The sequence below is a fragment of the Somniosus microcephalus genome, chromosome 11 (assembly GCF_052327205.1).
Source record: "Somniosus microcephalus isolate GS21.2 chromosome 11, FLI_Smic_1.0, whole genome shotgun sequence".
Taxonomy (NCBI): domain Eukaryota; kingdom Metazoa; phylum Chordata; class Chondrichthyes; order Squaliformes; family Somniosidae; genus Somniosus; species Somniosus microcephalus.
In genome coordinates this window covers 40,790,564-40,815,454 of record NC_140997.1, presented here as the reverse complement: position 1 = coordinate 40,815,454, position 24,891 = coordinate 40,790,564, and the positions used below count along the sequence as shown (strand labels likewise).

Genomic DNA, 24,891 nt, shown 5'->3' with positions numbered 1-24,891 from the left:
TGGAACAATTGTAGCCCTTTCTCGATCAGAATTAGTGACATCCGTTGAATAAAATATATTTGTTCTATTAACAGGTTCAAGTACAGCTGGGAGTCATATTTAAAATATTCACAAATAATGTTTAAATTTGTAACCAATGCAAAAGTGATGACTACATTTTAATATGGAAATACAGAAATCATGCAATGCCTCGTTAAAAATCTAATGAAGTTCTTTAAATAGTTTTACTAATTATTTAAATCCATTTAATTAAGTCGTGAACTATTACTTGAATACCTTTCCTTTTCAACAACATTTGTTTAAATGCAGAATCAGAGACCAATTTCCTCAGTTTATATTTGAAGGATGAGTTCATTCCTGTTTCTAAGCAGAGTGATGACTTCATTTTTAATCAGAAAGTGAGTTAATTCCCAGTTTCACTCAGAAGGGGGAATTTATTCCAAGTTTGGTATCAAACTGCAACTTCTGTCTCTTTTGGTAACACATTCGCATTCTGTAAAGATAGAAACATGGAAACAAAAACATGTTATACTATTTCACTTAACGCTTTTTGGCTTTGGTCAGCCAGGTGTCTGATGTGTGCAGAAACCCATCATCATACTTGGGTTATCAAACCAAACAACTGAGAAATCTAAATTTGGGATGATTCTCTTTGCTCGACATGGAGTGTACATTCATCATAAAGATGCACCCCACTTACCTAAGCTGTAGGGGGTGGTGGTGTGTGTCAGCTTCACCTCTGATTTATGAGCGGTTCGAATCGCTCCCACTCCCTTGGTTATAGACCTTGGACTTATTTGGGGGTTGTGACAAAAGTGCAGCAGACAACTGGTTTTGGTGCAAGAAACTTTGATCTTTATTCAAGAGAGAAAATATAACACAACAATCTTAACACTCTAATAAAATGGGGAACACTTCGATACACACGAGGGAAATTACAGTAGAAAAATACCTCACCCCTCCCAATCCCACTTTACTAGCTAAGTTGGACTCGAGAGGACCAGGGATAATGCTCACCAAACGAATCCTTGACAGTTGAGCTGGTTCGCGGTTTCGGGGTTTGCTGGATGTGTTGGTTGGTGCCTGCCATACCCCGGACGCGGTAGAGGACTTCGACTCCGTGTCTGGTCAGTCTTCGTGAGTCCGCTAATGCGGTAGGGTGTGTATTGGATTTATCGGGTGAGTACCCACTTTTCTTCTGTGGAGATAGGGTTTAGAGTCTTTTTAAGTAAAAATCTTACCCAGGAATAGATTGCAGAATGGAAAACTTGCGAATCTTCGGTTTTCTCCCAAGTTGGTTTTCTTTGGTCGCGGTGGCCCAATATTACCCGGTTGGTTGGTGGTAATATTCAGTTGGTTGTTTCGTAAGGCCCTTGTTGCCGCGAGGTGTCTGATGGTCACTGAAACTGTTGCTCTGGTTTCTTCTTGTGTGTTGACCTGCTTCCAGAACTGTGAACTTCTTCGAACTCAATGAACTCCTCAGAACTGTAGAGCTTGTAGAGAACTTGTTGTAACTGTGTAACTGCTTAACTGAACTGTCTTCTTGGGAAAACAGGCCTTCAATTATACTAATTGGGGCCTCCTAATCTGCACGCCAAATCAGTCCCGGTTTATTGTAAGATTTTGGCGGGCTCGTTAATAGTAACTTGTTTATGAATTTGTGAAGTGGTTTCAGGATGGTTCCATGAGCTGTTGAGCTCTTACTTGATTGTAGTCATTGATCTCAGGTTTTGAGTTTCCTAACTGGGCCTGAGATTTCTGTAGAGTTGGGCGAGGTGATTTGTTTTATGCATGTTTTGGATGGGTCCTGTAATTTAGGTGGGGACTGCTCTTCCGTGGGTCTATTGTTAGAATGTAAATTGTCTGATAGAGGCTGAGTGACGTTAGACAGTTCCCCAGACAGTTTGATTAACTCCAATACTCAAACTGTCTATTACAGAGGTTGATCCCATCTCCTGTTGCAGCCTTTTTCCTTTACAAGCCCAAACATGTTTTTTTTTAAAATACCAAATCTTGGTTTTTGACCTTGAATCTCCCTCTGTTAGGCCCAATACATTTTGTCATCCTGAAATGGTTAGAAAAGAGTCCAAAGTCCTTTTCTTTAGGGTTTTTCTCCGAGTTTTGGGGGATCTGTGAATTTTGAGAATCTTACAAAGCCCAGAGAATTTAAGCACAGGTTCGCAAGAGCCAAGACTTAGGGACCAACTGTGTACATGGACCTACTGGAATGTAACCACTTTAAAGCTGCACAGCTTACCAGCACACAGCGCTGCTAAACTTTCTGCTGCTTGTGCAGGTGGGACCATATTACCCATTAGCGTATGGGTTTGCAGAGTTATCTGGATCTGACTGGGAAGAGCCCCGAGCTCCCAATAGCAGGTCCACCTCTCCATGTCCCATCAGTGAGCCTGACTAGCTGGTCAGCTACAGTGTCCTGGAGTATTATGGGCCTGACCCACTCACCAGCTGGATTTCCAAATCTGCCACAGAGGATTAACTCAGTTCCAATTTCTCATTGCCTTGAATGTCACCATGGAACTGACTCAATTCCAAAAGAGATCCTGCTTACCCCTTCCTCCCCCCAACCCCTCCTCCGGAGGATAGTAATTAGTTGGTCATTAGTGTGGATTTGAGGGCTCACTAGACAGAAAGCGGTTACCAAGTGGTACGATCAGCAGCACAACTTGCCATAAAATGTGTCTCTCTTGTGACCCAATCAAGAAAAAAACACTGCATCCTGGATATATGAGCACTTGTATTCAGTCTCCAGATAACACATTCTGGTGGTGGTTAACCCGAGCCTTAGAGCTTCCTCGGGAGCTAGATGATAGAGATCTGCTTTTAGCATTGTGCAAGGATCTATGCAAGACATCTTATGACATGGCAGCACCTTGATGTTCCAATCATCCAAGAAATGAGTGCTCCAGCACGCTTGAGGAGAAATTGGTTACACAGTAGGAACATTTCTAATGTCAGGATCTGGGTGGGACAGCTGGAGATGGGTGAGCCTAATGCATGGAATCGGACTAGATATCTCTCTGTAAGAGCCATAAAAGCTTAAGAAAATACTTTAAAATAGTGGTTAAATGGCATAATACAGTTAATTTACCTGACCGACTTATTGTATTAAGAAACCCCCAATGTTCTTGCTCCAGTAGTATAGTCCGAGACACCCCCTTCATTCTTGCCACAATGGAACAGTCCCTAAGCCACACATGGGTGCAGCCATTTTACAGTTTAAACTGCACGTGATTGAAGGAGGCAGAAGCTGTGAGGTTTGGAGCAGTACAGTTTTTGACCGTGTTCGTTTATACGTGTTTGCTTTGTAATTCCGTTTGTTAAGTGTTATAGTAAACAGTTTAAAAGACAAAGCTACGTTTGGGAACGTTTTATTTCGACACGCGTCTACTCGTTGTTAAAAACCCCACAGCTCAGTGGCTGCCTGTTTGGAAACTAAGAAGCGCCACTACACTCTCCTCAAAGGTTGGTAAGCAATAGGTCAGTCTAGGCTGGAGCCTCCCTCACACAAACCATTTCCCCTTCTTGCCACAAATTCCATTTACAGCTTGGTGCTGGATCTCACACATGAACTGAAGGAAACGCTTCAGTTATATGCTTAGGAGCTGCGAACTATGAAAAACTGTTTGGGCATATTATCTTACACACTACAAGTTTAATCTGCATTGGGACTCTGCTGTCATTGAGGAGAGATGAGAAAGATCAGTGCGTGTTTGACCCTTTTTAAAGTGGTCGCAAGGAACTCTGTCTAAACTAAAGTTGGTGTTTACGAAAACCCTAAGGTACAGAAAATGAATTGATAGTTGGGCTAGGTGGCCCTTGTACATTCAAATAAATTACCTTTGAGATGTCTCTTTTGAGCTATATATAGACACAGTACTGCACCTAGGGGCAGTCACCATACCCCACTGGTTAGCCCATTGTTCAAGATGGCAAGTCAAGTGCACTACAACCCCAGGCGAGGCTATCAACAGCTCATTGGTGAAAAGAAGCACTGCAATGCTATCAGAAATGCCTAGAACCCAGATACTTCAATATAGAGAATTCAATTGCCTAGGTTTTCCGATTTAAACACCAAAGTCAACCCATTCATTTTAAATGGGTTTCTGTTGGTGCAAAGATCGGAAAACCTAGGCCAATATGTCTATCCTGCTGGATCAATTATGTACAGTTTTTTAACAATTATGTTTAACATTAGTAAAGAGCAAAATGTCCCATTTAACAATGATCAGCTAGCATTATTTAACTATTATAATTTTAATCACAGAGCCTCCTCATTGCCATGTAATAGATGTTTAATGATTAATCCAAATCACCTATTATCATTCTTAAATAAAGGCACATTCATCATTCCATCAGGAACACTGTACTACTAAAAACAAGATATCACACTGGTGTATTGGAAATAAATAGATTATTCAATTCAAATAATGTCCTTACAGTAGAAAATGTAATAAAACAAACATCTATCTCTGCAGTCTTGAGTAAAAGTTCATTCACTGTTTCAAGCAACATCTGTTTCCTTTTGATTCACCAACCTTAACACTTTTTACAATTAAAAAAATAAAAACACTTGCCTTGTATTTAAAAAAGAGATTTGGGGCGCGATCTTGCCAGCCCCGGGGAGGCGGCTATGGAGGCGGGACTGCTGGGAAAATGGCAGAATTTGGGGGCAGGTGCCCAACCTGCCTCCGTGCCATCATGCCAGGAGGCGGGTAGCCGACCCGCGACGGGTCCCATCTCCTTGGAGGTGGGAAGGGGATTACAATCACTTAACTGCCTGTTAACAGGTAACAGACAGAAAATAGGATTATCCCCATTTTGCCCACACAAGTGCAGGCTTCCCGAAGGCTCCAAACCCTGCCACGGTCATTGAAACGAGTAGTGGGTCTGCGGCGGTCAGAGGGGCGCAAAAGTGCGCTGTGAAGGTAAGTGATGGGTGCAAGTGTGGAGAGATGAGTATGTGAGGTAAGTGGAAAGTGTTAGAAAATGTTTACTAACCTTTGTTTCTTCCTGCAGGCTTCAAGAATTGGGTATGTGGAGAGTCTCGCGGCAGAGATGACAGATGGCCGTTGCATTCTCCAATGCAACAGCCATGTAATTTATGCAAAAGAAAGAGGTTTGATGAGGTCTTGAATTCAAGAACTCATCAAACTGTAAGGGGTCATTTTAACGAGCTTGTGGTGTGCGAGATCGGTTTTTGATTTCACACTGCTCGTGAGCGGTTCCGAAGCGCTCCCCCCTCACCGGTTCTAGACACTGGGCTTATTGCCAGACCACCTTGATGTGTTGGCCCAGCTTGTGACTCGGAAGACAAATGGATCAGGTGAGACAAGGTAAGTTTTAAATCAAAGGTATCTTTATTTTTAAGGAGAATAAAACATAGAGAATGAAGAAACAATGCAGACAGAAATCATGAACACGCCTCTCAATGGGAACTATTACAAAGCCCTTAATATTAAAAACCCTCCCGTCTCTACAGTATACCTCAACTAGATCAGCTAGGTGGAGTTGGGCCTCTATGCTCACCAGGGGTTTTAAAACTGTCCTTGACCTTGGTGCTCCTGTATCGTCCGGGATCTCCAATCTTCCTTATGGGACCAGCTCCTGAACCTGCTCTCCTGCTCGAACTTGTAGGCCCTCCGTGCTCCTCGAACCTCACCAGGGTTTTAAAACTGTCCTTGACTTTGGTGCTCCTGTATGAAACTGTGTTTTTCTTTTCTCTTTTCCCCCAACAGTTATACTGTTTTCTTGCCCTTATCTTGGTGCCAAATCAGGGGTTTTCTTTTGTTAAAGTAATGGGCAGGCTGCTTTGACAAAAGTGGGTACTTTATTTTAATGTCTTGTAAATGAAACTAATGGGATCTGTCCTGTGTCCCTCTGAGTTTGGTACAGATAATAGGTTTTATCTGTGCTCTGCGATTTCAGAGATGGGTTTGCGTTTTGCTAGCACTTAACACACCTTGAGGTGTAAATACTTTTGTTTTGACTTCGTTACTACTGTAACCATTTTATTACCATATCAATTGCAGTCAGTCTGGAATCTTCTAATCGGTGGCGACTCAGGTTTCTTTAAGATACTGCAGTGGTATGTCCTTCTGAAATGAGTCATGTGATCTGCCAACTCCATCTTGTGTTCATAAAATGTGGCCATTTCAGGGGTTTTACAATGTAGACTGTATTTTCCTGGATTTTTGCGAATCCTACACAAACTACAGAGAATGTCAGTGTTTGACAGCTTCACAGAGCTGTCAAACGATGACAATTCATCTGTCAAAAATTTTTGACAGATGAAACGTCATACATTGCAGTTCTCTGTAACCAGCTTTCCCTTAATTGGCCTGCTAAGCCTGCTGGTCAATCAAGGAAAAATAGCGTGGGTTGGTCAGAAGTTGATGGAGGCGGGACTGAAACCCGACAAGTGGGAGTGCCACCTCCAAAAGCTCCCCATTGGCAAAATCCAGCCCTTGCATTTACATAATGCTTTGTTAAATCTCAGAAATGTCTTAAAGCATTTCACATACAAGTAATGTGACGTGAAATGATTGTCATAATGTAAGCAAATGTGGATGCCATTAAGCACACATCCATCAAACAGCAACATAATAAGAAACTTAATCTGTGGTGTTGGTTGAGGGTGGAATGTCGGTCAGAACACTAGCAGAACTCCCTGCTCTTCTTCAAATGATGTCATAGGATCTTTAACATCCATCCAAACCACTAACAGGTAGACAGAACTTCAGTTTAAAATGTCCCTTCATCTGTGGCAATGCTCATTATTGCACTGGAGTGTCAGCCTAATTTACATGCTCAAATCCTGGAGTGAGACTTCAAGCCACATCTTCTGACTCGATGTAAGAGAGTTACCAACCTGAACCAACCTGACCAAAATACTAAAGTGAAGGTAGTTTCCTAAATTTAAATCATAATTGCTCACACCCAAACAAAATCAACCGAATTATTCTCTGAGAGGACTGGTGTGAAGAGGAGCATCTCCTGATCATACGCAGAAACTCTGGAGAAATAGTGTGAACGTTTTTTCCGCCATTTCTCTCAGGTTTCCACAAATCTTCCAAAGTTAGGGTAGACAATTGGGAAAATCGCCGTGGAAATTCAAACCCTCAGCGTCACTTTAGTTTCCAGTGATCTATCTGTAATGTTAATTTTTTATTAAACTCAATACTGGCCAACAGATCTCTGACCATTCTGACTAATTTAGGATGAGGATTGATTCCTGCAATGTTCAAAACAGTGGAAGAGGAAAGCGGCCTTGTTAAAGGCACTATAGAAAAGATTCACCAAAACGGAATTAATCTCTAAAAAATAGCATGGTTTGTGTATCATGGAAAAAAAAATATTGTTATAAAATTCTATTTACTATTTTAAAGTTTTGAATGTTTACTTTGACTTCAAACAATCCCACTATAAGCATTTCTGTGTTGCACAGTTGTCTCAGCAGTGACCGTGAGTAGGTTATTTGCACTGGGCCAGTTTTGAATGAGTTCAGCTTCCTGCCACACTCACTCTCCACCGTTCAGTATTCTTGCCTCAGATCAACATAGACGCTTCTGTCCCACCCAGGAATAGTAAGTGCACCAGAGACATGACCAATCATTCCTTACACTGAATCATAAAGAAATCTGAATTCAAAACTCAGACTTGGAGATCCAGAAAATAGTTTTCCAAATACAAAGCATGGACAGTCCATTGAACTCAAACTATCAGTTAGATTGCAGGAATTCTGCCCAATAAGTCCTGAGCAACGAGTGCTGACAATATTACAGGTGTATACAAAGCATATGGCATGAAAATTACTGATATTATTTGAAACCTCTCTGTGGTGCCAAATACATTTTTTCACAGGCAATAACTCCTCTTTATTGTTAATAGAGATTTCATTAGTAGAATAACATTTCCTCCCTGTCAAATGTTTTTGAAGCCGGAACATCAACGATGTGAGATACATGATGACGGCTTAATTTAGTGTACACAGGTGACAGTTCAATTTATACACAGCGTTTTCCAGTGTGAGATGCTGAAAGGCTTTAAACGTAACAGCTGAGATTAAGGGATTCACATCTAGCCTGTGATTTTCTGTTCAAGCTTGATTAAAAGGTGCCTTGACAACGAATCGAGAAGCTTCTTGGTGAATAATTCACTGTCATGAATATGCTGTTGACAGGAGCAACGATTTCAAGAGAAAAAGGAACTAGGTTTACTAATTGTGGCTTCTCAAAAATCCATCTTATAAATAATTGCATGAAAAATATAACCCACTCATTTCAAGATTAAATTCCACGATAGAATAATTAAAGGTAGTACCAGGGTGGTAACTCTGGATAGGAATGATGTTTAGGGTGCATATATTTCAGCAAATTATTGTGCAATTTCAGTTTCTACAAATATATTGGCCCCGCATTTGCAGTCAATGGCGAAGCAATGGTGATCACTGCTGACCTCGAAGAAAGCTGCCTACAAAGATCTCATGATCTCTGTGACGAAAACTTTAGCTTTCTCGATCTTAATTCGATTGTAGCACTGCCAAAAGGGGATCTCCAGCGTACCACAGCAGTGATGTCATCAAGCTGTCTAAGCTGCCAATCACATTGAAGAATTCTCACAGACAGCAAACCAGGAAATAAAAAGCAGCTTTTATCATTCACTTGAATTTTTATTTTTTACAGAGAGCGAAATAAAGATTGGGACATACACATGTGGTTAAGATAGAAGCTGAAATATCATAACTAAACTTAAAAAAAATTAAAATATATATTTTCTTTTCATTGAAAAAAGCAGATAGCCATCACAGTAACCCAGAATAACATAGCACAAGTCCATACAGACCTCTTGCTCCACATTTTAATTCTGTGATCATCCCTAATGATGTGGATTCTTCCGTTATTTGTCATTTCCTGTGGTTTGATTACTTATCTCCTGAACATAAGTCAGTTCCCACCCCACCCCCGCCATGAGGAATAGAAATGCCGAAATATGAATTATTGGGCTTTATTGGTTACAGGAAGAGCCATGGTAAAAAAAATTCCCATTAACTGATGTGCTGATGCATTATCTGGAGAGATGCCTGTGAATGCTGCAACAGCTGTACGTACAGAGAGATCAGGAAATGGCAATCTCACCTCACTGTGACTATGCAGCTGAAATCCCTTCATCTGTGGCAGGCATCTTACTACCTTAACACAGCTGGCTTTGCTAACATGAGTATAATATGTAGGCACAATGCCAAAGTCTAGCACATTTCCTATTGGCACTTCTCCAGTAATTCAGCTCATCTTGAGCAATCGTAACCATGTGGGAATTCTGCCAATGACTTTGCTGGAAGCATTTCCTCATACTACCACATGACTGTCAGTGCTTTTTGCAGTAAAGGTCACCAGAGACACCGGCATTTTTTCCTCTGCATTGTGGAACTCACATCAACTAGTCAATGACCACAGCTGATAAGTTTTCATACTGCAAAACAATGGCGCTTTTGTTTGAAGTGATTGGAAGCTTGTCCACTTCTGTGGTAATCTTATGCAAAGATTGACTTTTCATAATTACCTAGGTTGTTTGCATGTCTCCATTGCACACAAAACCTTGATGATGTGTGAGTTTTGCGATGAGAGTATTGCATAGGAGATTGATATATTTTAAATTTGTTTGTATGAAATCTGAATTTTTTATGAACCTGAATTCCCAGCAGCCGAATATGGTCAGTCCAAGCTTCTTTGGCTACATAATGGCTGAACCTGTATCACTGTCCCCTCTCCATTTACACCCTGACAGTGTCTTGCTTTCAATGGAATGCTTACACTCTAGTTATTTTTAACCGTGGCAAGAGTTTCAAACATTAAGGTCATAGAGGGAACATCTTGCATCTCCATCAACCTCAGCCGCTCCCATAAAAGCTCGACTATTGTTTCTACTCCCTAACTACTTCTTAAGACTGGAGAGGGTAGCATGAGTCTTCTAACATCCCTCAGTGTTGAACTTTTGAGTAACCTTAAACTGCTTTTATATCAGTGTCAGTGAGGTGTTTGGGCATTTCTGAAGTGCAAATCTCACACAGATGGCAGCAACCCCAATGAAAACTGACTGGATTCAATAAGGCTGTCGATGAGGGAGACCAGATAAAAACTAACTTTAGAGCAGCACCCTGCCCGGATGGTCCAAATAACAACAACAACAACTACTTGCATTTATGTAACACCTTTAACATAGTAAAATGTCCCACGGCACTTCATAGGAATGTAAACAAACAAAATTTGACACCGAGCCACATAAGGAGATATTAGGGCAGATGACCACAAGCTTGGTCAAAGAGGTAGGTTTTAAGGAGCATCTTAAAGGAGGAAAGAGCAGTAGAGAGGCGGAGAGGTTTGGGGAGGGAATTCCAGAGCTTAGGACCTCGGCAGCTGAAGGCATAGCTGCCACTGATGGAGCGACGAAAATCGGGGATATGCAAGAGGCCAGAATTGGAGGAACGCAGAGCTCTCAGAGGGTTGTAAGGCTGGAGGAAGTTACAAAGATAGGGGGGTTCAAAGCCATGGAGGGATTTGAAAACAAAGATGAGCATTTTAAAATCGAAGTGTTGCCGGACTGGGAGCCAATGTAGCTCAGCCTACATTGTTACAGAGTTATTGGTTCAGCATCCCTATGCTGTGCTCAGCTGTAACTCGGGTGATGGCATGGGCCTCATTACATGCACTCTGCTGCTGTGTCAGGGTTAGTAATTGGAGTCATGACTGCAAATACTAGCCCTAGCCTCCTAACAGCCATTCTCTTGGGACTTTCAAATAATGCAGTCATACTGGACCATTGCACAATAGAAGCATCATGGGTGCTCCCTGAATAACAGGTAGCACATAGAATATTCGCCACAGAAACAAGCCATTCAGCCCAAATGGTCTATGTCGGTGTTTATGCTCCGCACAAGCCCCTTTCCACCCTACTTCATCTCACCCTATCAGCATATCCTTCTGTTCCTTTCTCCCTCATGTACTTAGCTAGCTTCCCCTTAAATATTATTGAGGCAGAAATTCCGGTCCCTACGGGTGTGTACGCGCTGTGTACTCACTCGTAGGGCCAACGGAAATGCCGGTTTTAGGCATGCACTGCGCATGCGCTGGAAACCGGCATTTCCGATCTGTCAAGAAAGCTCTCGACAGATCCTCCGGCTGCGCTGGAGCAGGGCCTCTGCGGGTGGAGAGTTCCGTTTTTTGGAGACCCTCCGCCCGCAGAAAACACTTAAAATTCTTGCGCCTGCTTTTACCAGGATAAGAGTTGAAAAAAGTTTTTAAAAACATTTCCACTGATTTATCATTTAAAAATACTTTAAAGAAAGGTAAGTTTATTTTTAGCCCCGTTAAAAGTTTTCACTTTTTTTTTCAAAAAATAAAATTTTTGTTTAATATGTATACTTAACTTATGTCATTTAAAGTCATTTTAAAAATGTGATTAAAAAAAAATTATTTAAAGTTTTACTATGTTTTTGGGGGTGATCTCTATTCATATATTTGACAGGTCTTCCTGTCAAATGTATGAATGGAGATTCCCTTCTCTGATTGACTCCCCATGGCCCACGTGATCCCAGGGACGCTACGAACCGCCTGCGCCTCTGGGATACGTGCACACCGTCAGTTTGGAGAGGCCCAGCAACGGAACTCTGAGCCTCCCGGGAGCCCGCCGGTCCAGGTGCAGATTTTTTCAGATCGCAGCCCTCCGCCCGCGGGAGGCCTGCGAACGGAATTTCTGGGCCAATATTATTATTAGTATTATTCCAAAGCATCACATTTAAAACCACCTGCACATGAAACGGTATACATTTCTGTACACATGCATTCAGGTTTACATGCCCCGATAATCACATGGGTTGCACTTATAACAACCCTGGAATCTTGAGAAACCTGCCAAGCGGTAATGAGTTCTGTGCCCTCACCAGTAGGAAAGTCATAAAGGTAGTTTCAGTGGTGGTCCAGAGGGGTTTGTGTTGGGGCCACTCTTATTTACTAAGTAAATAAATAATCCGAATTTAGGAACTGATGGAATAATATCTCAGTTTGGGGGCTTACATTAGGCAGCCTGTGTGTCACTCACTAGTCAGCGTGAAGCTGTCAGAGGTATCACCCTAGTTCAAGACTCTGTTAGAAAAGAGCCACATAAGGAGTAAAGCAACTGATTCAAGGGTCAGCTTCATATTGTGGGTTAGCACAAGAGACGTGTCTTTGTTGTTTTTGACATTGAGTAGATTAGCAACATTTTGCAATTACTGAAATTATACTAACCTTGAAACTCCTCGGGGTTACTTACACCGCAGCTGAACGGGAGGCGTGGGACTTCCACCCACCTGTGATGGGCGCCACTGACCCTGCCAGAATTTACGGCGTCAGCTCATTTGCATATGCTATGACAGATTACAAGTGCAAATCCTATGTAAAACAGGAGTAAAGTGCAGGGGGGGCGGTGGTGGTGGCGGAGGCGTTATGGTGGAAGGAAAGTTGTTGCGCAGGATTTAAAACCCTGCAGTAACTTATTGCAGCTTCCTGGAGGGCCAGCAGGTAAGTGTTGGTTTCTTCTCCAGCTTTTGTCAGAATGCACAGATTTCTTACCAGGGGGTTCTGTGCTTTTTCAAGTCGACTTTCTCAAGGGCGGCATCTACTTTTGGGCAGCCCCAGCCCGTTTGCAGGCAACTAGGAGATCAAAGCAACGAGCCCAGAACATCCCCAATGCAGACTTTTGGGCTGGAATTTTCCTTACCTGGGCGGGTCTGGTGCGGGTAGCCATCATGGCGGGTCCCGACCCCGTTGCTACCTCCATCCCGCTCCACAAAATGACTTTCCGATAATGGGGTCTGTTAAGCCTGCCCTGCGCGCTGCCCGGACCAATTAAATGGAGCGGGTCTGGTGATGTCATCGATGACGTGTTTTCAGCCAGGATGTTTAAAGGGACCATGACCACATTGCATTTGAAGGTTCATCTAGGATAGTGCAGTCAGTGCAATTGGTTTCCACTGCTGTACATAGCGGCAGAAATGACTGCACAGAGGCAGAGGGCTGCACCCAGGTTCTCCGATGACTCCCTACACATGCTTGTGGAGGGAGTCAGGGCACACAGGGAGGCCCTCTTCCCTCCTGATTGGCGGAAGAGACCTCCCCAGGAGACCAAGGCAGCCTGGTTTCAGATTGCAGAGGAGAAAGAAAAGAAAGACTTGCATTTATATAGCACCTTTCATGACCACCGGACATCTCAAAGCACTTTACAGCCAATTAAGTACTTTTGAAGTGGAGTCACTGTTGTAATGTGGGAAACGCGGCAGCCAATTTGCGCACAGCTAGGTCCCACAAACAGCAATGTGATAATGACCGGATAATCTGTTTTTGTTATGTTGGTTGAGGGATAAATATTGGCTAGGCACACTGGGGATAACTCCCCTACTCTTCTTCGAAATAGTGCCATGGGATCTTTCACATCCACCTGAGAGCAGACAAAGCCTCGGTTTAATGTCTTATCCGAAAGACAGCACCTCCGACAGTACAGCACTCCCTCAGCACTGCACTGGAGTGTCAGCCTAGCTTTATGTGCGCAAATCCCTGGTAGTGGGACTTGAACACACAACCTTCTGACTCAGAGGCGAGTGTGCTACCCACTGAGCCACAGCTGACACCTGGAGGTCAACAGCAGGGATATCATGAGGAGGACCTGGGTGCAGTGCCGCAAACGCTTCGACGATCTTGTAAGATCAGGAAAGGTGAGCCCAAAGCCACATTCACCTTCATCCTGCTGTGCCTCTCCTCACATCCCTATCACTCGGCCTTCCCAACCCTACTCCTGCACATCCTTAATCACACCAACATACCTTGCACCTCCACCCATCCCTCTCTCTCTAACTACATTGTCACATCCCCATCTTACTAGCCATCCCTCACACTCACCCTCATCCTAAGCAATCATACCAACTAACAACACTCAAGGAGGCCATTTGGAATTGCCACCCCATTCCATCATAGTCACTCTCTGCAGATGTAACCCATCCATTCCTTACACTCATTCCATCACTCTCACTCAAACTTCTCTTCTTTCCCTCCGTGCAGGAAAAAGAGAGCCCACAATAAGAGTGAGAGGGAGAGAACTGGTGGAGGACCAGCATCACTCACAACCCTGATCACTGCAGAGGAGGCTACATTGGAGCTCTCGGGAGTGTTTGAGCACCCGAAAGTGGGAGATGGAGAGAGGGGTCATTTCAGCAACCTGGTGATAGAATCACTTTTCATACAGCTACATGGCGTACATCAGTCACTCATATGAGGGCTGAAGTCAGCAGCCGCTGAATGATAATTATGTGCATAATGTTATCTGTGACCAACGTACATTTGACATAGCTAACTCATCTCTTCACTCTCCCACAGGTCCATCAAGAGTCCCCCAGGAGGAAGAGGAAGACAACTCCTCAGAGGAGCCTCCAGCCTCTTAGGACACAATGGCCCTGAAATTAGGATCGGGAGCTTACCGCGCGTGCAAGCCCCCGATGTGCACGCACCCTGCGCGCCGACATCTGAAGCCCGGGCCTGCTTGCATTTCCTGTTACTGGCCCGGTTCAGATGTCGGCGCGATGTGCTTACCTGATCCAGCGGCGTAGTTAGTGCGATGTGCCAGCTGGGATCAGGTGAGCACTGTGCAGCCAATCAGGGGAGGGGAAACTCATTCATGAGTTTGACAGTAAGAGCTGTCAAACTCATGAAAACTCCTGGCCCCAAAACACTACTTAAACATGAAAGAAAATTTAAAAAAACATTGCACTACTTAAATGAACAATAAAGAACTCTGAAAAACTATTTTAAACAATAATTTTTAAATTTGAAAAAAATATATATATTAAAAAATCGGGGCTAAAACTAAACTTACCTTACTGTAAATTCTTTAAAAATAACAAACCTGTGGAAAAAAAATTCTCAATTGTACTAAAAGCCCACTTACCTGAAAAACTAAGTACTTACAGAATCACAGAAACCCCACAATGCAGATAGAGGCCATTTCGGCCCATCGAGCCTGCACCGACACATATCCCACCCGATCCCCGTAACCCCGCGTATTTAATCCCCCTAACACTAAGGGTCAATTTATCATAGCCAATCAACCTAACCCGCACATCTTTGGACTGTGGGAGGAAACCGGAGCACCCGGAGGAAACCCACGCAAACACGGGGAGAATGTGCAAACTCCACACAGACAGTCGCCCGAGGCCGGATTTGAACCCGGGTCCCTGGTGCTGTGAGGCAACAGTGCTAACCACTATGCCACCGTGTGGTTTTTCAATGCGTAAAGACCGGAGGTCTTTACACACGCGCAACTCTGAAAAAAAAAAAGAGGAATTTCACTGCGCACGCGCTGCCTGTGCAGTCGCGCGCGCTCTGCCTCTTAACCCCTTGGGTCAGAGGACAGGAAATGTCGGTTTTCAGCGCATGCGCTGTGCATGCTGAAAACCATCAATTCCTCCGGGCACACGCGTGAGTACCCCGTCCGTACTCACGCGTTGTGCCCGGAATTACTGGGCCATAGTCACCTGACATAAGCCCACCCAGCACCAGCGCAGATACACACACCTTGGTGGGCCCTTCGCGGCATAGAGTAGTGTTGTCACCTAATGTCTCACAAATCACAAGTGAGCAAGAGCAGATGGTGGAGACAGCGACAGCAATGAAGACTCCTCGCTGGAGGGCGCAGGATGCTCCTAACTCTGCTCAGTTGCATGCAGACACTGAGCCTCAGGGGCAATCCAGAAAGAGGGTGATCCTGGAGTTGCAGGAACAAATGCAGGGGGCTCTGAAAGGTTTTGTGAGCGCGATGAATGGAGGAGTCCTTCTCCAACATGAGCATCACCATGTTGCAGGCAATGGCGACTGTAGGCTCCTCCATGGAAAGGATGGCCACCTACATGGAGCAGCTAATGCACCAGTCGCAGGAGCACATGGTGTCTATGCAGAATAGGTGGCTATCTATGGAGGATAGATGGCTATCTATGGAGAATAGATGGCAAAGGCTCATAGATCTCCTCCCTAGGAGGGATGTCAGCATAGATGTGGGTCCTCAGGGCCCCACTGATGTGCAGCAAGGTGCTCTCCAGCTCCTTGCTAACAGGGAAGTGTGGGTGGCTCATGAGAGGGATGATGGTGAGAGGGGAAATGCAAGTTGGGGCTTCTCTCCAAGCGCTCACACTTCTCCCCCCTTACCAACCCCTCAGTCAGAGCCTCAGATGCCTCCCCGGACAGCGATGGCGGAGTCTGCCCCTGCACAGTCGCAGGAGGAGCAGACTTTGGCGGGGCTGTCACAGGCTCCAAAACCGAGAGGACGACCACCAGAAGTGTCTAAGCAGTTGCAGCAGGGAAGTAAGGAGGCTGCCTCTACCTCTGCTGAAGCCACAGGGGTAGTACCATGTAGAAACATGCATAAAAGAAAGACGCCACACAAGTAGATTCACAAGGGTAGTCACTTGGGCGTTTTGTTCAATGTTAATGCCAAGTTTCCGTTAAATAAATTTATGGTAAAGATTAAATTATTTGCAAAACTTGGACAAATTTGTGTGCACAATGAGAAGTGGCTTAGTTGGAGTGAAGGGTCAGACCTAACTTTACCTCCAGCAATGGTGGTGACTGTGAAAGGAATGGATTGGACATTGTAGAGATGCTTTATGGTCTGGCTGTGGGGTGTTGCCAACCTGGCGAGGCATGTGGCAACCATAAGGGTGTACTGTGTAAAGTTAAATAAATCTGGCGATGATGAGGCCATCCTTGGCCTCACATGCAGCAGTATACCCGTGTGCTGGTGTGCTGGTGCCACCTGCACTGCCGGTTCCTCCAGCTCTTCCTCCTCCTCGTCTTCCACTCGATGCTCCTCCTGCTCTTCTTCCTCCTCCTCCTCCTCCTCTGAAGAGGCTGTGCACTCTGCACCTTGTTCCTCATGCAGCTCTAATACCCACTGCTGCCCCTGGCTGGTGCATATTGAAGGGCTCCTCCAGATCTGTCAAAGCATCTGAATTGCATTTTCATCATGCCTATTGTCTGCTCTATGACACATCTGGTGGACATGTGGCTTTCATTATATCTCTCCTCAGCCTCAGTACTTGGCCTCCTCAAGGTTGTCATGAGCCATGTCTTCAGTGGATAGTCCTTGTCTCCAAGCAGCCAGCCAGAAAGTCTGTTTGGAGGAGCAAAGAGCTGAGGGAGGGTGGACTGGCGCAGGATGAAAGAGTCAAGACAGCTACCAGGGAATTTGGCGCACACATGCATGATGATCTTCCTATGGTTGCAGACGAGCTGCACATTGAGGGAGTAGAAGCCCTTGCGGTTGATTAGGACTCCTGGGTGATGATGGGGTGCACTGGTGGCCACATGTGTGCAGTTGATGATGCCCTGCACCCGTGGGAAGCCAGCCAGTAACACTGGTTTCATCAGTGGCAAAGTTGATATAATTGGCTGACTTGTCAAACAGGGCATCAGTGACCTGTGTGATGCATCTGTGGGGGGCCGACTGCGAGATGTCGCAAATGTCTGCTGCAGATCCCTGGAAGGTGCCAGAGGCGAAGAAGTTGAGGGCAATGGTGACTTTGACAGCCACTGGTAAGGCGTGTCCACCTGCTCCTCTGGCTGCAGGTCTTGGTCTAGCAATGTGCAAATGTCTGCGACGACCTGGTGTGACAGCCTAAGCCTCCTTTGGCACTGCTGCTCTGTCATGTTGAGGAAGCTCATCCTCTGCCTGTATACCCTGTGTTCGGGGTATCACCTCCGGCACAGTGCAGCCCTTTGCTGATGCCCTCTGTCCTGTGCAGCATCAGGGCATTGAGGTGAAGGTTGGTGGTGTTGTTGTTGGTGCTGCTTGTGTGCCGTGTGCTGCTGGTGTTGGGGCTGATCATAGTCAGATTCTGAGGATCAAGGTGAGACAATATAAATGGTACCCATGCTGATGGAATAGATGGTAGATGAAGTAGAGCTGACAGAAGCAATCTGTCAATGGCGAGAGAGGTTCTTCCAATGAGGTGACAGTGGATGGAGACTTTGCTTGAAACACTTGCAGCCTACAGAAAGCGCAATCTGTGTTGCAAATGCAATGAGAAACAGCTTCTGCATGAGAAAAGTGATCAGCTGTCAAGTGGGAGCTTTTATAGTACAACGCCACAGAAGATCTCATTTCTTTCATTTTTTTCCCCCCTCTTCTAATTTTCAGTCCAATTTTCTTCCCTTACCTTTCTTCTGCTGATGGCAACAAACTGCCAGCTATCCAGTACCAAGTTATCATTTTTCTGGCATGAATCTGGACATGGAATACCCAGTCAAGCCTGATCTTGTTCTTATGTAACCTCCACACACGTATGTCCTGCAGTACTGATAGTTGATCGGCACTGGAAACGCTAGCTGATTTTTCCTTTCCCCATTCTTGTTGCCACTGAGACCAGTAGCACCATTCCCTACCCTATCCTTAAGTTGGCTAACTTAGCCTAGGATATGATCATACCCGAGACCTTCCTGGTCAGTATGGCTCAGTACCACACCACATGGTGCATTTACTGGACCACTGGGGAAGTGCCCTTTTATATTACTTGTTATGCAACTTAAGTATTAGGATTATTAAGATATTTAAATTATTTGGTGTTTTATCACAAATTTTCTCTTCCTGGCTGTTTTTTTCTGTATACAGCATGACAGAATATTATCCCTCAGACAAAAGCATTGTACAGCACCCATTTTGTTTCCAGTGAAGAGGTGTATTATACATTCCAAACAAAAGAATCCTTTGTTTATTTTTAATGAATTAAAAAAAATGATGCTCTTACACAAAGATACATTCATATCCTGAGTTTCACTGCTAGACAAGTAATCAGCTGCTTCTCTAAATGCAGACAGAACCGGGTGTAGTCTGCAATGTATATAAACTGCTAATTTTCCCCTAACTATGACCTTCACAAGACCCTATAATATGTGATGAGTGAATGCACTATCCATAAACACATTGTTAAGAACAAAGTGTATAATTCATATTGTCCAGATGCAACTGCAAACAGATGTTACACATGGCTATGTTTCTGTTCAATTTTGTCTCCTGAATACACTCACTCCCCTGCTCGCCCGAAGATATTGACTCACAATAGGACGTGATTCCATTTCTGACAGTATTACACCGAAGTTGTCCAGATGGAACAGCTAACAGATGTTACACGTGGCTATATTTTGTTAGATCCGTGTATTTTGATGTTGTGTGTCCTTCAATAACTAGACACGAGACTGCAGGGAACAATCAACAGGTGTTTACTGGATGAGAGTTACTCTAAAACTAAACGTACAGATCCCTACTCAGGGTTTATATACAGGTGTGGTCACTGCCGGTACTACAGTATACAGGAGCTATAAAAAGTAGTTCTCCCCTTAAAGGTACATACACTACAATTCCTCCCCTTTTAGATTAACAGTACCATAACATTCATTTAACAATTAACACTTTTAACATACACATTAACTGAAAATAGTCCATTTATAAATTCAGTCTTTGGGGCGGCTTCCTGATCCTTTCTGGATAGCGCCTTTCCTGAGTGTCTTGCTCTTGGTGCAGAGGCCCCCTGTCGTCAGTTGGTTCATCAGCTTCCGATGCTACTGTTTCTGGGGTAGATGCTACCTGTATGTCGGGTTCATCACCAGGTGCGCGAGACATGGGGTTGACTCGTTCCTGTGACTCTAGGATCTGGTCGACATGGCGTCTCACAATGTTCTCCCCAACATCCACTGTGTACATTAGTGGCCCCTGCTGTGTGCATATCGTTCCTGGTTGCCATTTCTCTGTTCGGTAGTCGCGGGCCAAGACTGGTTGCCCTACATTGAAGCTCCTTGTCGGCTTCTCATTGATGTGCTGGAATTGCTTATTCTCAACATCTCTTTGTACATTTGATCTGAGCAAATCCAGACGAGATCTCAACCTTCGGTTAAAGAACATCATGGCCGGGGTCTGGTTGGTGACTGCATCTGTCGCATTTCTGTAGGCTAACAGGAAATTGTCCACATTATGCTGCAGTGGAATGTCGTCATCGCACATGGCCCTTACTGCTTTCTTAAAGGTTTGTACGAACCTCTCAGCCAATCCATTTGTGGCTGGATGATATGGGGCGGATGTGTAATGCCTTACTCCATTCCTTCTCATGAATCTTCGAAACTCTTCGGACACAAACTGTGGTCCGTTATCAGAGCAAATCTGCTCTGGCAAGCCGTTCCTGGCAAATATGGTCCGTAGGACTGCAATAGTTTTCTCCGTGGTGGTGGACATTTTGATCACCTCAGGCCATTTCGAGTGCGCATCCACGGCTATTAAAAACATTGAGTCCATGAATGGACCAGCAAAATCAATATGCACCCGTTGCCATGGAGATGAGGGCCACTCCCATGGGTGTAGAGGGGCATGTGGTGGTGCATTTTGGACCTTCTGGCATCCTGAACAGCTCTTTGTCAGGTCCTCAATTTGCTGATCGATCCCCGGCCACCACACATAAGCCCTAGCAAGGCTTTTCATTTTCACCCCTCCCAGATGGCCTTCGTGAAGCTCATTTAGCACTCTCTCCCTTAACTTGGGTGGAATTACCACTCGGGATCCACACATCAAGGTCCCCTGGCATACTGACAGCTGTTCTCTTCTGGATGAGAATGCTGGCAACAGTGAGTCGCCATGTGTTGGCCATCCCTTCACCGTCAAGTCATATACCCGAGACAGTGTCGGGTCATTTCGGGTCTCCTTCTCTATATCAGCGTTAGTTACTGGCAAGCGTTCAATTATAGTTGAATAAAATATTTCGACAGGGTCCACTGCTGGTGCTTCCTCCGCAGTAGGCAGTGGCAGGCGTGATAGCCCATCAGCGTTTCCATGCTGTTACGTGCCCTTATACTCGATTTCATATTGGTTCGCCCCTAGAAAAAGGGACCATCTTTGTAGCCGTTGCGCAGTCATCACCGGCACGCCCTTCTTTGGATTAAAGATGGAGACAAGTGGTTGGTGGTCAGTCAGCAAGGTGAACTTCTGCCCGTGCAGATAATGGTTGAACTTTTTCACTCCCCACACTAGGCTGAGGGCCTCCCTGTCAATCTGGGCGTAGTTATGCTCGGCTGAGGTTAGTGACCGAGACGCAAAGGCTACCGGCCTCTCCGAGCCGTCCGGGAACTTGTGCGACAACACCGCTCCAATGCCATAGGGTGATGCATCACACGCCAACCGAATTGGTAGTGCTGGGTTGAAATGAGCCAACACCTCTTTTGATGTGATCAATTCTTTGCACTTCTGGAAAGCTCGTTTACATTCGTCATTCCACTTCCATGGTACCCGCGTTTGCAGTAGGGTGTTCAGTGGGTGTAGTACTGTAGACAATTTTGGCAAGAACTTATGGTAGTAGTTCACCAGCCCGAGGAACGCCCTCAGTTGTGACACATTTTCCGGTGCTGGAGCCTTGACTACTGCCTCAATCTTTTCAGGGGACTTATGTAACCCCTCTTCATCAATAACGTGGCCACAATACGAGATCTGCTTCTGGAAAAACTTGCATTTGTGGCGATTTGCTCGGAGCCCATATTCCTTCAATCTAGTGAGCACCTGCTCCAGGTTGGCAAGGTGATCACTGTCATTTTCGCCCGTGACCAGGATGTCGTCCAAATAACACTGGGTCCCTGGAATCCCTTGCAGGACTTGATCCATTGCCCTTTGCCAAATAGCCGGAGCTGATGCTACCCCGAACACCAGCCGGTTATATTGGTAGAGACCTTTATGAGTGTTGATCGTGAGGTACTGTTTCGAGGCTTCTTCTACCTCCATTTGCAGGTACGCCTGGGCCAGATCAATCTTAGTGAAGCGTTTCCCTCCAGATAGCGAGGCGAAAATATCTTCAATCCGCGGAAGCGGATATTGTACCGTGTGCAGGACTGGGTTCACTGTCACTTTAAAGTCCCCACAGATGCGAACCTTCTTTGGTTCCCCAGGTGTATTACTCAATGACCTCTTCATTACAGGAATGATGGGTGTAGCCCACTCGCTCCAGTCCACTTTGGACAGTACTCCTGAACGTTCCAAACCTTCCAGCGCTGCTTCGACGGCTGGGCGGATCGCCTAAGGCACCGGTCTGGCCTTAAAAACTTTGGGCTTGCATTTTCCTCTATTTTGATCGTCGCTGTTATGCCTTTTAGTGTTCCAAGTCCCTCCTGGAACACTTCTTGTGCGTCAGTTAGCATTTTTGACAGTTGTCCAGGTGTGGCGTCGTTATCCTTTTTGGCATCTACAGTCAGTGCTTGTATGGAATGCCAATCTAGCTGTATCTTCCGGATCCATTCACGTCCTAGTAGTGGTGGTCCTCCATCTGGCAATACATAAAGGTCCATTTTTGGTGTTTCCTTGCCGTTATATATAACGTTCACCCTTATTTTTCCTTTGGGGTAGATTTTTTGCCCCGTGTACGTCTTCAAGACAATCTCTGTATCTCTCAAGGGTATATGTGAGAATAGCCGCTTGTAGTCCCTTCGGTTTATGACTGTTAGGGCTGATCCTGTGTCCAATTCCATTTTCACTTGGACTCCTGCTATCTTGAGCGTGACCCAGATAGTTTGGTGATCCTCCATTTTGATCACCTTATGTAGTTTCAGACAACCCAGCTCCTTGCTTCCGGAGTCTGTATCACTTTTCTGTTCGTCTGAACTACTCTCCGTCACCTTATGTACCTTCTTGTACTTCTCCTGTGGAGATTTCTTGCTGCTGGTTTTCTTTCCCGACCTGCAGACTCTTGCTATGTGTCCTACTTTTCCACACTGTCTGCACACTTTGTCCTTGAACCAGCAATCCTTATGGTCGTGTGTTGTTCTGCCGCAGCTATAGCACTTCACTGTTCCATATGACATTTCATTTGTGCCATATTCTTGCAGTCTCCGTTGTATCTCTGCAGCGCCCCATGCGGCTGCTTCGTGTGATATTGCCATGCTGATAGCCTTGTCCAGCGTAAGATCCTTTTCTGATAGAAGCCGTTTCTGGGTTCCTTCACTTTGAAGCCCACACACAAACTTGTCCCTTAAAGTATCTGCTAGTCCCGTTCCAAACTGGCAGTGTTTCGATAGCTTGCACAGTTCCGTTAAATACTCAGCATGACTTTCATCTTTATGCTGGTTCCTTTTGTGAAACTTAAATCTTTCTGCTATCAGCAGCGGTGTGGGGTTTAAGTGGTCCTGTAGGATTGACACTATGTTTCCAAAATCCTTTTCCACTGGCTTCTCTAGGGTTACTAGATTTCGCAGTAAGCCATACGTTTTTGCACCCATTGATTTCAACAATACCAGCGCTTTCCTCTCATCTGGCACTTCATTCGCCTTGCAGTACACTTCTATGCGTTCGACACATGTCGTCCAATCTTCGACTTCATTGTCGAACGCTGTGATACTGCCACTCTTCGGCATCCCTGGGTGTGGTTAGACTGGCTCAAAATGGCGTTTTCCCACGCTCTCCCTTCTTGTCGCGGCTCAAAATGGCGTTTTCCCGCGCTCTCCCTTCTTCTCCGCTGTGGCTCAAAATGGCGTTTTCCCGCGCTCTCCCTTCTTCTCCGCTGTGGCTCAAAATGGAGTTTCCCGCGCTCTCCTTTCTTCCCCGCTGACGCTGCTCATCCCTTGAACACCGGCTGCGCTCTGCGCATTTTCCTTCGCGCCTCTCTCTCTTCTCCTGTCGACGCCGTTTGGTCCTGAACACCGTCTGCGCCCTGTGCGCTCTACCCTCTCTCTTCTCCCGTCGACGCCGCTCGGTCCTGAACACCGGCTGCGCCCTGTGCGCTCTACCCTCTCTCTTCTCCCGTTGACGCCGCTCGGTCCTGAACACCGGCTGCGCCCTGTGCGCTCTGTCCTCTTTCTTCTCCCGTTGACGCTGCTCGGCCTTTTCTGTGCCGTCGGTCGGCTCTAGCTGCCGCTGTCCGGGAAGGGTCTGCGCTGTACCTGTTGCCAGCCCGTTTCGCTGGACCACCGTGACTGGAGAACCAAGCCCAGCTCTCAACAGCCTCCCCTGCGATGCTCAAATCTCTGCTGGATGACTGGGCGGTTGCTCGTGGTCGACGCCCGTGCTTCTGAACTCGACCTTCTTGCACTGTTCTCCAGGAGCGAATCCCTGGGAGGTGATGCAGAGTTGCGGGTAGGTTCGAATCTGCCTCGTCGCCAATGTTAGATCCGTGTATTTTGATGTTGTGTGTCCTTCAATAACTAGACACGAGACTGCAGGGAACAATCAACAGGTGTTTACTGGATGAGAGTTACTCTAAAACTAAACGTACAGATCCCTACTCAAGGTTTATATACAGGTGTGGTCACTGCCGGTACTACAGTATACAGGAGCTGTAAAAAGTAGTTCTCCCCTTAAAGGTACATACACTACATATTTCTGTTCAATTTTGTATCCTGAATAACTTCCCCATCTCTCCTGAAGGTACTGACTCACACTAGGATATGATTCCATTGTTGCCAGTATCTCCCCCCAGTAGCCATTCTGATGCCAACTGTAGCACCACGATAGATGCCCTAGTTCAGATCAGCTAACTCAGCAAAGGCGAGGAATTTGAAATCGGCCCCTTTTAGTCTACAGCGCTGCACTGGGAAGTATCGTCATCTACAAGATCATCAGGGGACAAGCTCACATTTTTAAATGCTCCTAGGCTTTTTTGTAACTTTACTAAGCATAAGTTGGAGTTTTTGATGAACACCTCCCCCTCCTGGGACTGTTTGCTTAACACCAGGGTTAATAAACTGGCTAGCTCTACTGAGTCCATATATGACCAGTATTATTCAGTCAGTCCTGCTATGCAAACAATCATTAATTTTACTTCAGAGTGTCACTAAA

At 45.3% G+C, this 24,891-nt stretch overlaps 1 pseudogene; it reads right to left on the bottom strand.

Annotated features, from left to right (window-relative positions):
* Positions 1–282: 282 nt before the first annotated feature.
* Positions 283–24,891, bottom strand: part of LOC147110508 (transmembrane protein 94-like) — a 49,073-nt pseudogene continuing 24,464 nt past the window's right edge.